A 14,254-nucleotide genomic window follows, 5' to 3' on the forward strand; every position below is an offset into this window, starting at 1 on the left:
ATGGATCCCGTCCGATGCCCTGCTGGGGGCTAGGGCTATGGCACGACCCCCGGTGATACCAAAGGGAGCTTTCAGTTGTATTTGCATCAACAGGCTCCTCCCTCGGGGTGTTAACCTGATATGACTCCCCGCTGAGCGGGGTGGGGTCATGCTTGCTAGGGTGTCCAATGCCTAAGCCAATACCTCTCACTTGCTCTAACCAATAAAGTTGTGGCCTTATTTTACCCATTAACTCAAATCCATGTGTCACCGTGTCTTTATTTCTCGCGGGGGGGCGGGTCCTCGAACCACAATGGTTTATTTCCTTGACATCTGATGGGAGGGTGTTCCACAGGGCGGGCGCCACCACCGAGAAGGCCCTTTGCCTTCTTTCTGATGGTAAGAGCTGTTCGGCAATGGAGCAGACTTCCTCCCTTGGGAGGTGGTGAACTCTCCATCCTTGGACGTTTTTAAGCAGAGGTTGGGTGGCCATCTGTCAGGGATGCTTTAGCTGAGATTCCTGAATTGCAGAGGGTTGGACTAGATGACCCTTGGGGGTTCCTCCCAAATCTATCCCATCTTTGTGGTCAGCAGCCCACTGGGAAGCACAACATGCTGATGTCACAATATGGCAGCCGTTTTGGAGATAGACCTCTATGGCTATGAACTTTTCAAAGAACTGGAGCCAGAGGTATGGCGTCCTTCTCTTGCTTTACGGCAGAGGAGTCTTTGGGGAAAGATTCTGCATGGTATCCAAGCAAATGCAACAGGCCATATCAGGGCCCCGTGGGGCAACCCCACACCCCACCAGGTCCTGTTGCTTCCCCCGGGCTACCACAAAACAAGCTAGCCTCTTTTCCTGCTAATGCCTGACAGATGAACAGAGGTGGCTCAGCATTAATCAAACATCTGCAGAGCCTGGCAAATGGCCATCTTCATTACGGCTGGTGTTCAAAGCCCTCCACCCCCTTCCTTGTCTCATGGTCTCCGTGTGGAGACTCTATCTTCAAGGTCAAACAAGTTCTCAGTTTCCCAGGCTCCTTGTACAGGGGGAAAGGGCAAGGAGGGGGAGGAGGAGGAGGAGGAGGAGGAGGAGGAGGAGGAGGAGGAGGAGGAGGAGTTTGGATTTGATATCCCGCTTTATCACTACCCGAAGGAGTCTCAAAGTGGCTCACAATCTCCTTTCCCCTCCTCCCCCACAACAGACACCCTGTGAGGTGGGTGGGGCTGAGAGACTTCAGAGAAGTGTGACTAGCCCAAGGTCACCCAGCAGCTGCATGTGGAGGAGCGGAGACGCGAACCCGGTTCCCCAGATTACGAGGCTACTGCTCTTAACCACTACACCACTCAGGGAGTCCCTGAGCTGCAGAGAGGAGACCTACAGTAGATTATACAGAGATTCGGGTTCTTGGTTGTTGCTGAGGGCCAGCCCTAGCCCTAGGTGCTGGTACTCAGTTGTGAGTCGAGGACCCGCCACCCGCTTGAAGAAAGAAAGACACAAGGACACAATGTATTCAGGTTAATGGGCGGAAAATTCCACAACTTTTATTGGTTACAGCATGTGAGCATATTGGCTTAGGCACAGGATCAAACAAACTATACATGACTCCACCCCACTCAGCGGGGGAGTCATTCAAGGGTTAACAAGATGGAGCTTATTGATGCAAATACAACTGGAAGCTCCCCGTGATGTCACCGGGGGTCGTGCCATGGCCCTAGCCACCAGCAGGGATCCACGACCGCCGGATTCCTTTAACGGAATACCCACTAAGTGGAAGGGTAGGTGATGGCCCGAACCTGCTTTCCAATACACCACACATATTCCAATGCCTAACCACCAATACCAGAAAAGTTGTGGCGATTTGCTACGAGGTAGGCGAAAAACCAAGAGGCTGGAGCCAATTTGCCAAATGGATGAAAATTCCTACCAGGCCCCTTGGGAAACCAAGGCAACCAACCGAAGTCCATAGCAATGTCATGAGCATAGAAATGACTGAAAAGGGAGGGTGGGCAGGAGATCCGAAGAAACCGGAGCACAATCAGGGCTCTAGGCTGCCACGGCCGTTTAATGCGGCTAAACCCCACCCTATTGGCTGGCTGCAGGGGGTGCGGCGCGGCAGCTGGGACAGCTGGGCAGGGGACCGAAACACCCCCCTCCGCCAGTGCGGGAACCGGATCCCGCTCACAACTCCTCCCCTCCAGAAGGAGGAGAGGCTTTGTTACAGTCAGTGCCACGCCGATCAGAAGGTCGGCGGTTCAAATCTGCTCCTGCCAACCTAGCAGTTCGAAAGCACCTCAAAGTGCAAGGAGATAAATAGGTACTGCTCCAGCGGGAAGGAAAACGGCATTTCCATGCGCTGCTCTGGTTCACCAGAAGCGGCTTAGTCATGCTGGCTACATGACCTGGAAGCTGTACACCGGCTCCCTCGGCCAATAAAGCGAGATGAGCGCCGCAACCCCAGAGTTGGTCACGACTGGACCTAATGGTCAGTCCCTTTACCCAGCACCTTTAAGAGCATCAAAGGAAGTTGGGGTGGACACCTCTGGGAAAGAGCTGGAAGAGGCTTCTCTGGCTCCAGGCATAGGCGAGGCTGGGCCCAGCTTAGCCTTGAAAACATCACAACCTAGTTAGCTTCATCATTCATGCTTTCCTTTCCTGTCCTTTACATTTGTCCCTGCCAAATTTCATTCTCCAGCTGTCCCGTTTATGGAGGTTGCTCGGTGTTTTTAGGCTGGCTTTCAAAGCCAGGCTGGCCAAATGTGTGGGTTCTTCTCCCTCTAAAACCGAGAGGGTCTCTGGTGGGGGGGCCGCAGTTGTGCGATGGCTATGTTGTTCCTCTGCTCCTTAAGCTTCAACGATGCCAGCAAGATATGGGAAACAATTAGATTGCAATTAATACACGGGAGGTACGTCAAGATAATTAGCCATGAGTTTAACGGGATGGATGTGACGACCACATTCCCTGCTAATTGATGTTTAGTTAATTTGCCAGCGGCTGCCTTGTTAAGCAGTTATGAATGGTGTAAGAAACCCACTGCAACTTGCAACATGCAGAAGGGGCCGCAATTATATCCGGCTGGCTTTGCAGTTGTCGGGTTCATCACGGCATGCGGCAAGTCTACAACTCTCTCATTCTCTCCCATTTATGTGAAGCTTCAGACCCATCCTTTCATGCATTCATTTTATTTATGGCATTCTAGTCCCACCAAGCAGTTTTGGGAAACATAGTTTTCCTTGCCACCCTAGTCTCTGAGCGGTGAGAGACTCCAAGGGTTCCAAGCTCTCACCCAGAGTTTGGTTTCCTTGGCATCGAGGTCAGTGAAGACTGTGGTGTCTTCAGGATCACAGAATCTTAGAGTTGGAAGGGAACCCAAGGGTCATCTAGTCTAACCCCCTGTGATGCAGGAATCTCAACTAAATCATCCTTTCTGGATGATTTAAATGTATGGTGTGTTCACAGCCATGGTGAGCTTCGTGGTTGAACAGGAATTCAATTATAATCAATTATTCCAAGATTTTCTTTTTACGCCACCAGAGGGAGGAAAAAACCCTCCAAAAATGCTCTGTGTCGCAGGGGACTCTGGGCAATGTTCTTGGGCGTTCCATTTTTGCAGGGCCCTGACATGTAATTCTTCACCAACATGTTTCACGAACGAAGGGGAACACAGCCTGTGCTCTTCTGCATGACAGTAGAAGATATGTAGTGGCCAGTAAGCTCCCTTTCAGGAAAGTTTATCCTCCGTTGTTTGGCAAAGCTCCCCCTGGCTGGCTCTGGATAGGGTGCCGGTTTCTAAATGTTTACCTCAAAGAAAAGGCAAGCACGAAGAACCCCCATATTCTTACTTGGTGCAGATTAATATCTGAGGCACAGAATTCCTAGTTTACACCCCCAGCACAATCTCCTGTTGCCACTGCAAGGGGGCAAGCTGTAGTTCCCAAGGCCCCACTGGGGCAAGTTCTAGTTCCCAAAGACCCCTGGGTCATTGTGCCCTGGTGCCAGAGAAGAGTGGAAACAAAAACCCTCCCTCCTCACCTCTCTCTGTGGCTGCAGTCGTGATCACCAATATGCCACCACTGCTGTTTCCACCCTGACCATACCTGCCAAGTTCCTCTCTGAAAAATAAGGGACCGGACCGGAAGTAGCATACCGGAAGTAGCGCGGCGGCCATTTTGGAACTGGGCGGAGCATGCTCAGAAGTGACTTTTGATGCTGCTGTGCCCAGTTCCAAAATGGCCACCGCACCAGAAGTCGCGCCGCAGCCATTTTGGAACTGGGCAGAGCAGCATCAAAAGTCGCTTCTGAGCATGCTCCTCCCAGTTCAAAAATGGCCGCTGCGCCAGAATAAACCGGGGGGAAACAAAAAAATCCGTTTTTTCGGCTGGGGACAGCTGGAAAAACGGGAGACTTGGCAGCTATGACCCTGACCCAGGTAGTGGCGGATGGAAGTTAAAGAGAAGGGAGGAGGGGGCTGGTGCTGTCTGGAAGCAGGTACTGGGGTGAGGCATGTCAAATTGGCTGGGAAAATAAGCAGAGCTATTTCGGAATTGTTCAGAAATGGCTTGGTTTATTTCCCAAGTCAGTCCAATTAGAGCCCAGGAGAAATCACCCGTTTTAAAGCAGTGATTTTGCTTGTGGAAGAATCCACGAAAAGCTTCCTGGGAACCCCAAGACCACAAAGTACACTGTTTTGGACCCCCCTGGCTTCTACCGTAGCTATATCACCAAGCTTGCTTCAGACAACCACCCAGGAGCAAAGTTCTGCTTTTCTGCCCTGTACGGAAAGCAGGCTTCATAGTCAGGCCAGCCCCTGACTTTTCTTTTCTTCTGTTTATCGTAATAAGAAAGTGCTGTTGGGGAAAAAAAGCTTTGGTTTTTTTTTTTGCAGTATTCCCCGTTGTGGGATCTCTGGGGGCGCAACACAGCTTTGACAGCCGATTGCGGCCGTTTTGTTGCTTGTTAGATGAAAAGTGAAGGGTGAAGACAAGCCCATGAATCATTCCTGTTTGGTTTGGCTCGGGCGAAGGGATGTGTTTAGAAATGTTTGATTCCCTTCCTCCTCTGAAAGCCTTTCTTCTTCCACCCCGTTTGCTTTCTTAAACTCTTTTCTCTCCCTCGCCTAGATTACCCTGAATTATTCCAAGATGGTAAAACAGGCAAACTCATCTTTTTCTTGACTTGGCTTCCTTTGCAGCAGATGTCAAATGAAAAAGTCTGGCTTTGAGAGAGGGACTTCTCTACGACGGCTGGGGAGATGAGGGCCTGGTTGCTCTGCGGGCAGAGGGAGAGAGCTGGAAACTGCAGCTCCTCATCCATGTCTCTATCCCAGGAAGAAAAGAATGTCTTCTCCTTGACTTTTCTAGGAGACGTTTTCTGAATCCTCATTTCCTTCCGGGGACATCTGCTCTGAGTTTGCCAAGGCTGAGCTCCCGCAGCTTGATTGGTGCCTTTCTCGCTGGAGAAGCTGCAAGAAGGGAAGGAAGGAAACATTATCTTTTTGTGCCATGCTGCGTTGAGCTAGGGGTGTGCTGGGGCTTTAGAAAGTGAAGGGGCTCGGAATGCAAACTCAAGGGTTTGTTGCCCTGAGCCCCTTACCAGCCGAGTCAAAGGCTGGCCCAGCTTATAATGAACCCACAGCTTATAATGAACCCACTACCAATAAGAACAGCAGAACACCATATTTCTGGTGTTCCAACCAGATGCCTGTTGGAAAATGGCAAGCAGGATTTACCGTATTTTTCGCTCCATAAGAGGCACTTCTTCCCTCCTAAAAAGTAAGAGGAAATGTCTGTGCGTCTTATGGAGCGAATGCGTGGTCCCTGGAGCTGAATTGCCCAGGGGCTAAAGGCAGATTGTGCTTTGTTTTTTTTAAAGAAAGAGCTAAAGGCTAACAAGAGAGAAAGAGAGTGTTGAAAGGACCAGCTCAGCAACTGATTGCAAGAGATCGGGAAGGGAGATAAGGGAGCTAGCTCCCTTCTGGCCCGCCCAGGCCCCTTGCCCAGGCCTCAATTGTCTGCAGAGGGAGGCTGCTTGTTTCCCCAGCGACATGTGACTGGCTGATTAGATTACCTGTCTGGAAATTGTAGAAACGGGTCCCTTTCCTTTCCTAGAGTTTCTCTGCAGAACTGTGAGTTAAACCCCATAAAAACATGTTTTTTTCCCCCTTTGCAAGGTAAGCTCAACAACGTTCATATATTATATTGGATTTAAATAGCCAGTTTCTTTAGTGCAGCCAAAGATGAGAGGAAGTGGTGCTAAAGTGGGCGTGGTCAAAGGAGGAAGGGGTTGGGCTACAGGACCAGCAGTATTTTGAGTTTGGAAACCTTAAAGAGAACCCAGCAGAACCTTTGCTTGGAAATTTAACAAAGGGTCTGCTGGTTTCTCTTTAAGGTTTCCAGACTCAAAAGAGAGCAGGGCAATTAAAGGCACAGAAGTCCTGTCCTCTATTGAGTCTGGCAACCCTAGCTGCATCCTTTTGCTACTCTTTCTTATCATTTGGTCCCATGCTTTCTTATTATAACATACTCAAAGCAGCTCACAAGAGGACATGGAAATTGAAAATCAATACATTATTGCAATAGTGATCAAATAAATAATCTCAAGACATGAGACGGCAGTTCAGCAGATAGCACAGTTGGGTTATATGACCATTGCAACATGCATTATTGCATCTTTGCTCCTCGTTCCTTTTCTTGTCTGGAGCTGTGGTGGATATCTTAGCGGAGCAGGGATCTCCAGACTGCGGGCGCATTTGGAAATCCTTTAAGAAATAAATTTTCTTCTTCATTAAACTACAGAAAGGGAGAAGAACTGCATTATAATACAATGATAAACAGAAGAGAGAGAGAGAAGAAAAACAAATACCTAATCTAGGTAAACAAATATCTTCCTAGCCTCTCATTTCCGCACAGTGCTTTCCAGCAGTCCACAAAACAATCCCATCTCTCTGCATATATTATATTCCATCTCACGCTTTCTCTTTTCTGGATCGTGTTTGTCAGTTTATCCATCACTGCTGGCTCCACATGTTTTATTAGCCTTTCCTGAAGATATGGTGAATTTCGGTCCTTCCCTTTCCTTGCACCAACAATCTTTGCAGCCACTAATAAGCTTAAAACAAAGGCTCTTGGAGATCTGGAATTTTGAGAAAGTCCTGTGGGTGCCTGGCACAAAATTGCTGCTGGGTGGGTGCTAGCCATGTATAATTCCTGCATTGAATTATCCCTTCCAACTCTACAATTTGATGATTGATGATAAAGCAGCAGAAAAAGACACACTACCATAAAGTAGCATTGGCATGCCCCCCTCCATCAGTCATCCCTGTCAATGGAAAAAGGCACCTACTTCAGCCACCATTGAAGATGTTTGCCTCTTTCGTGTGTTCAGATTGGAAGAAAGGGAGGGAGACATGGTCATGTTTAAGGGTGTGTGTCAGGGCTAGTCAGCCTGCTCATGAGGCAGACTGAGGTGGCCCCTGCCACTGGAGAAGCGAGGGGAAGCTGTTGCTGGCAGGTTCCGGTGAGATCTTGTGGACCTTGTGGCACTCTTGTGAGATCTTCTGAAGCTCTCATGAGTTCTCAACTGCTCCTGCCGATTTTCCTGTGGTGGTTCCCCCAACCCGCCCACCTCTGCCGGAGAAGCAAGGAGAAGTAGCTTTGGCTTCCGGGTTCTGGTAAGATCTCGTGGATCTCTCGCAAGATCTCAGAACTTGCAGCTGTGTGACCATGATAAGCAAGGCTTTGGGTGGGGGTAGCACCTTCTTGTTTCACCTCAGGCAGTGAAACAAGACAGGCCACCCTTATTGTGTGTTAATTATAGGACAGCCAATACCAGTCCAAACAGGAATTAAATGGGAATGTCAATATAGTCCCTTGTGCGTTGTGGATTTTTGAAGGAATGTTTTGTGAGACCTTTCATAGTGACCTACTGACAGTCACACTGATGGCAGTAAATTCTTTCTAGTCGGACCGTTTCTGCGTGTGAAAGTCATAGTCTTAGAGTTGGAAGGGACCGAAAGTTGCATCTAGTCCACCCCCTTGCAATGCAGGAATCACAGTGAAAGAACTATTCTGGCCCCCTTTGGGGGTGGAGTTTCCACCTCATTGCTGGGTAGAAACATTCTGTGCCTGCGCAGAAGGCAAGAGACCTTTGCCCATGTGCAGTTGCATTGCAGGCTCCAAGCCTCCGCACCCCCTGCTTTCTCCCACCTCTTTCGCGACTCTGCGATGAGCAAATCTCCCTCTTTTGCATTTCTCCCCGTTGTGCATATATTAAAGGCCTCTGTCAGGGAATGTGATATGAACTGTAAAGCTCATTACTTAGTAAAACTCCTATGGAGTTAAAATAATGAAGTTAGTAATGAGATGATAATAATGAGGATAAGAAGGGAACAAAGGAGGGGGTTTAGTGTGGCTGAAGAGTGGCCCTGCCAGGCGGCGAGGCGAGACTGCTTCCTCACACAGTAGATTTTGGGAGCTGCTAAGGTTGGCCAACTGGATGGCTGCCAGCAGCCGCTGCAAGAAGAGCTCGGATCTGCCTGTCAGCTCCACCTGTGACTCCCTTACAAGGAAAATAGCAGCCGGAGAATCTGTGAATTCCAGCTTCCCTTCCTTTTTACCAATCTGAAGTTCAGTTTGCTTCACTTGTGCACCCGTTTGCATTTTTCGTTGCCTTTCTTTTTCTTTTTTAAATGTTCTCCTGAAATTTCACCAGCAGTCTGTGTGTGTGTCTCCTGATACAGACACCGACTGGTTTGCATGTGTCCAACTGAGGTGTGCCTGCATCATGGCAACCCGGAAGTGACAGGAAAAGGGGGCGGAATGGGGGTGGGTGGAACAGGGCGTCACGGGGTGTAACGGCACACCCAGAATACAAGACCCACGCAAATCAGTGGTTGCTTGTATATACTTTTTGTGTGTGTGCAATTTTGCCCATTTTGCCAGCCACTTCCTCCTAACATCAGGGGCATTTATTTATTTAAACGTATCTCATAGAATCATAGAATTGTGGAGTTGGAAGCACTGCTAGGGATCATCTAGTCCAACCCCCTGGGATGCAAGAAACTCAACTAAAGTTCCCATGGCAGAATGCCATTCAACTTCTGCTTGAATGCCTCCGGTGAAGGAGAGCCCACAACCTCCTGTAGGAGTCTGTTTCACCTTAGTGTCAGAAGGTTCTTTCTAAAGTTTAGTCAGAATCTCTTTTCCTGTAACTTGAAGCCATTGGTTCCAGTCCTCCCCTCCAGGGCAGGAGAAAGCAAGCTTGCTCCATCTTCCATGTGACAGCCCTTCACATATTTGAAGATGGCTGATCTCCTCTCAGTCTCCTCTTTTCCCAGCTAAACATACCCAGCTCCTTCAACCGTTCCTCATAAGGCTTGGTTTCCAGACCTTTGATCCTCTTAGTCACCCTCCTCTGCCCACCTTCCAGCTTGTCAATAGCCTTCTTAAATTGTGGTGCCCAGAACTGGACACAGTATTCCTGGTGTGGTCTGAATCCAAGGCAGAACAGAGTGGTACTATTACTTCCTTTGACCAGGACACAAGACTTCAGTTGATGCAGCCTAGAATTGCATTAGCTATCCGCCCCCCCCCCCCCCCGCTGCATCACACTGTTGATTCATGTTAAGATTGTAGTCTACTAAGACCCCTGGATCCTTTCCCCATGTACTGCTAACAAGCCAGGTGTCCCCCTCCCCCCAATCCTATATTTGTGCATCTGGTTCTTCCTGCCTAAGTGCAGAACCTTTCTGGCTTTGGTTTGCACTGATTTTTTTTTATAAGTTTATTTATAATTTCCATTTATAAAAAAATAAACATTTCAACAAAGATATTGAAACAATTCTCACATATTGAACTTCGACTTCTCTCCCCCTCTTTCAGAGGTTCCATGAAGAGGGTAACTCTTTCTTCTTTTACTGCATGTCACAATTAACTCTATTTATTCTTTTCCTCGTCTATTTCATATACTGTACAGTGGTACCTCTGGTTGCGAACGGGATCCGTTCCAGAGGCCCGTTCGCAACATGAAAAGGCCGCAACCTGAAGCGCCGTGTCTGCACATGCCCGTGACACAATTCGGTGCTTCTGCACATGCACAAAGCGTGAAGTAACGTGTTCTGGGACTCCCAGGTTCAGCGCGTCCGTAACCTGAAAAGACGTAACCCGCAGTGGACGTAACATGAGGTATGACTGTATGTTTTAGAAACTGCAAGTTTTACAGGAAGCCTGCTAGTGTCTTAATTTGTTTACAATATTCAATAAATGATTTGGATGCACTGAATATTTTTGCTGGCCAATGGGTCACTTAGCCCAACCACAGCAGTGTGTCGTGCCCATATTTATCGGCACATATCTTTGGGGAACACCTTGGATTTTCTACCTCAGGCTCCCAGACGCCTCTGGCCAACCCTGGCCGTCTCCTGTTGAGTTTAATGTCTTCCCTTGCTTTCCGACTTGTTCAATATGACAGAGACTGCTTTAAACGGAAGCCCATCTTGCTTGAGCGCAGTGCAAATAGACAGATCCCCACACTACACATTTTACAGGAGGACTTTTTAACTCGGCATAATTAAAACCAAACAACGGTAGCCCCCAAAGCTGAGGAGGTATTTATACAGACTAATAGCTACCAGGTAGAGTTACACATGGATGTCTGGCTGGAGAATGATATGAAGGATTCTCTCGTATTGCGACTTAATCCGGGTTGAGGAGCAAGAGCAGCATGGCGGAGGGGAGAAGACGGAAGGGGGGGGTGTTTTGATTTTGGGGGGGATAGGGAGCAACAGGCACCTGTACAGCACTTGAAAAGTGAGCTCTGATGCCCAGGCACTGCTTCTCTCTCTATGAGAAATATATATACAGTGGTACCTTGGTTCTCAAACGCCTTGGTACTCAAACAACTTGGAACCCAAACACTGCAAACCTGGATGTAAGTGTTCCGGTTTGCAAAACCTTTTCAGACGCCGAATGTGCTCTGTTTTGAGTGCCACACTTCCATTCTGAGTGTTACTTTGAGGTCTGTCTGTTTTTGCCATTTATTTTGCGTTTTTGTGGCTCCTTTTGTTTTGTTTTTGTGACTGTGTGGAACAATGGATCAATAGTCTTGTTAGATAGTAAAATTCATGCTAAACTGGGTTGTTTTTAACAGTCTGGAAGGGATTAATCCATTTTACATAACTTTCTATGGGGAAGCCCCCCTTGGTTTTGGAACGCTTTGCTTTTGGAACAGACTTCCGGAATGGAATAAGTTTGAGAACCAAAGTACCACTGTATATCTATATTTGCGCTTTAGGAGATAATTCCAGTTCTTGGGACAGTGTTCTACCTCAGTTCCTCTGATGGGGTGCCTTTAAAAAAAAGATTGCTTTTAAATTGATGTTGAATATAGAAACAAACATACATTCAATGACACTTCCCTCTTGGTCCCCTATAACAACCCCAACTATGTCTAGTTGCATTATAAAGGTAAAGGTAAAGGTAAAGGGACCCCTGACCATTAGGTCCAGTCGTGACCGACTCTGGGGTTGCGCGCTCATCTCGCATTATTGGCCGAGGGAGCCGGCGTACAGCTTCCAGGTCATGTGGCCAGCATGACTAAGCCGCTTCTGGGGAACCAGAGCAGCACATGGAAACACCGTTTACCTTCCCGCTTGGAGCAGTACCTATTTATCTACTTGCACTTTTGACGTGCTTTCAAACTGCTAGGTTGGCAGGAGCTGGTGGACTGAACAATGGGAGCTCACCCCATCGTGGGGATTCGAACCGCTGACCTTCTGATCGGCAAGCCCTAGGCTCAGTGGTTTAACCCACAGCGCCACCCATGCCCCATTATTAATAATAATATTGTTTTATTAATAATAAAACAAAACATCAATTCAACAGCTGCCAATTTAAAAAGTGTCATTCCACAGGTTCCCGTGGGTCTTGGGTGGTTTATAAGCATGTTCTTCTTTTGTTGCAAATGGCATAAAAGTGGACACCTTGCACAGTTTCCTAGATTCTTCTGTTGTCTTCTTTCTCATACCTTCTTTCCCATCAAGTCCCAAACTTCATAGAAGTTCACATTCTTTTTTTTTCCTTATCCAATTTTATTTTTATTTTTTTTATAATATATTTTTATTAATTTTCCAATTAAAAACATTTATATCACATCCATTATTTCAAATTATACAAATACATATCAATCAAACTGAATGTTATGCCAAATCATCTAAAATTTTCGGGGTTCCCATGCTTCAAGAAATTGGGGATTCCTCGCAACTGCCCACTGCCGTCTTTTTTCTAAAGTCCAAATCATCACTCAAAGTCTATAATAGTCCCGATCTTTCCCTTACAGTCACATAGATGTTTTCCTCTTTCATCCGATTTTTTCCAGCTGCTGAGATAAATATCAAACAAGATTTCACATATGTTCTTTCTCCTGTGTGAGTTAATCAGTCCGGCCTCCCCATAAATCTTCTTGGTCTGGAGCGTCCCTGTTGCGTCGGTCTTTCAACACGAAGCAGCGCCATCTTAGAAAACTCAAATCAGTTTCGTTTTCTTCTCATAACTATGTAGATTAACGATCTTTATGAAATTTACAGCTTTTACAGGCAGAAGATCCAGTCATCACATTATGCATAGACTCTTGATAAATTGGTGGCTCTCCTTGCCCTATAGCTGAACTTAGCTTCAGGTCGCTGTTCAAATTCAAAGTGCGTCACATCTCATAAATCCTCCGAACGCTTTCCAGACACTCCTTCCCTCCAGCTAGAGGGGGGCTTCTCTCGTCAGCAACTCCACATCTTCAAAAAATATACTCAGTATCAACAGTTTATAAAGTTCAACTCACACAGATACCTTTTATTTCTCGTTCGTTCCAAACAAGCCAGGACATCACGTCTGGGAAGGTACAAAGTAACTCATATGCAAAAAATAAAAAAAGACTCACTTCCCTTGTCGTTCCGTCCCCATCAATCCTCCTTTCAGATAAAATACAGCCTTTGACTCCTCACCCTCAGCAGCGTAAATTCCTCAGCAGTAAACAGAGCTTCTGCCCCTCCTTCATAGAAGTTCACATTCAATGTCCTCCAGGGTCCAGAAACAGCAAGGCATAAGGACCACAATTAAGTCTCTGTCCCGAAAGTCTTGTGTTGATTAGTCCCTTGTGCCCCTGAAATTTCATTGGCCTTTATCAGGGACAGAGCCTTTAGCATGGCAAGGCCTGCCCTGTGGAACGCTTTGCCAATAGGACAATCGTTGCCCATTGTATCATGGCTTTAAAACACACACGTCACACGTCACACGTCACACGTCACACGTCACACGTCACATGTCACACACACACACACACACACACACACACGTTTTTACTGGCATGTTACTGGTGTTTTAAACCAATTTCATTTCATTTTTCATTTCATTTATTTGTTTGTTTGGAGCATTTGTAAAATTTCCCACAGCAGCTTAGATTAGGCATCCCCAAACTGCGGACCTCCAGATGTTTTGGCCTACAACTCCCATGATCCCTAGCTAACGGGACCAGTGGTCAGGGATGATGGGAATTGTAGTCCAAAACATCTGGAGGGCCGATGTTTGGGGATGCCTGGCTTAGATACAGTCCAAACAAGATAGTCCCTACTCTGCAGGGTTACAATCTTAAGATAATAATAATAATAATAATAATAATAATAATAATAATAATAATAACAACAACAACAACAACAACACGGCATAGAAGGGAGAAGGGACAGCGAGGGCAGAGGAAAATCAAAATCTCCAACAACAGTTTCTAAACGGTTGTTCTGATAATGAACAACTGCCCTAGTTCAGGGACAGGACGTGCATTTTGCATCTGGGCCTCCAACAAAGCTGATGAAATCAGCCCTGTTGCTTCCTATCTCTCCCACTTAGGGTAATAATAATAATAATAATAATAATAATAATAATAATAATAATGTCATATTATGCACCGTGGGGAGAAATGCTGTTTATACATCTTCATATTTGTGTTTTGAAGGAGAAAATATTCTGCAGCTTTGAATGTCCAAGGCCTCATGCTGTTGCAATGCTGGAAGCCGCTATAGCAGTAGTCCTTGGTGGCAGGTTATGGCGGAGGAGAAACGATCGCTTTTACGTTTTTTTCGCTGGGGCCTGGATCAGGCCAGTTCAGTCTGTTTGGCATGGGTATTTCTGAGGTTCCCATCAGTTGGCAGTTAACCATGGCTTAGGGATTTTGGCAGTTGAGGAAGAAAACTGGAGAATAGTGGAGCAGGCAAAAACGTCGAGTCTAATACA

Source organism: Zootoca vivipara, chromosome 11, assembly GCF_963506605.1.
Source record: "Zootoca vivipara chromosome 11, rZooViv1.1, whole genome shotgun sequence".
Classification (NCBI taxonomy): Eukaryota; Metazoa; Chordata; class Lepidosauria; order Squamata; family Lacertidae; genus Zootoca; species Zootoca vivipara.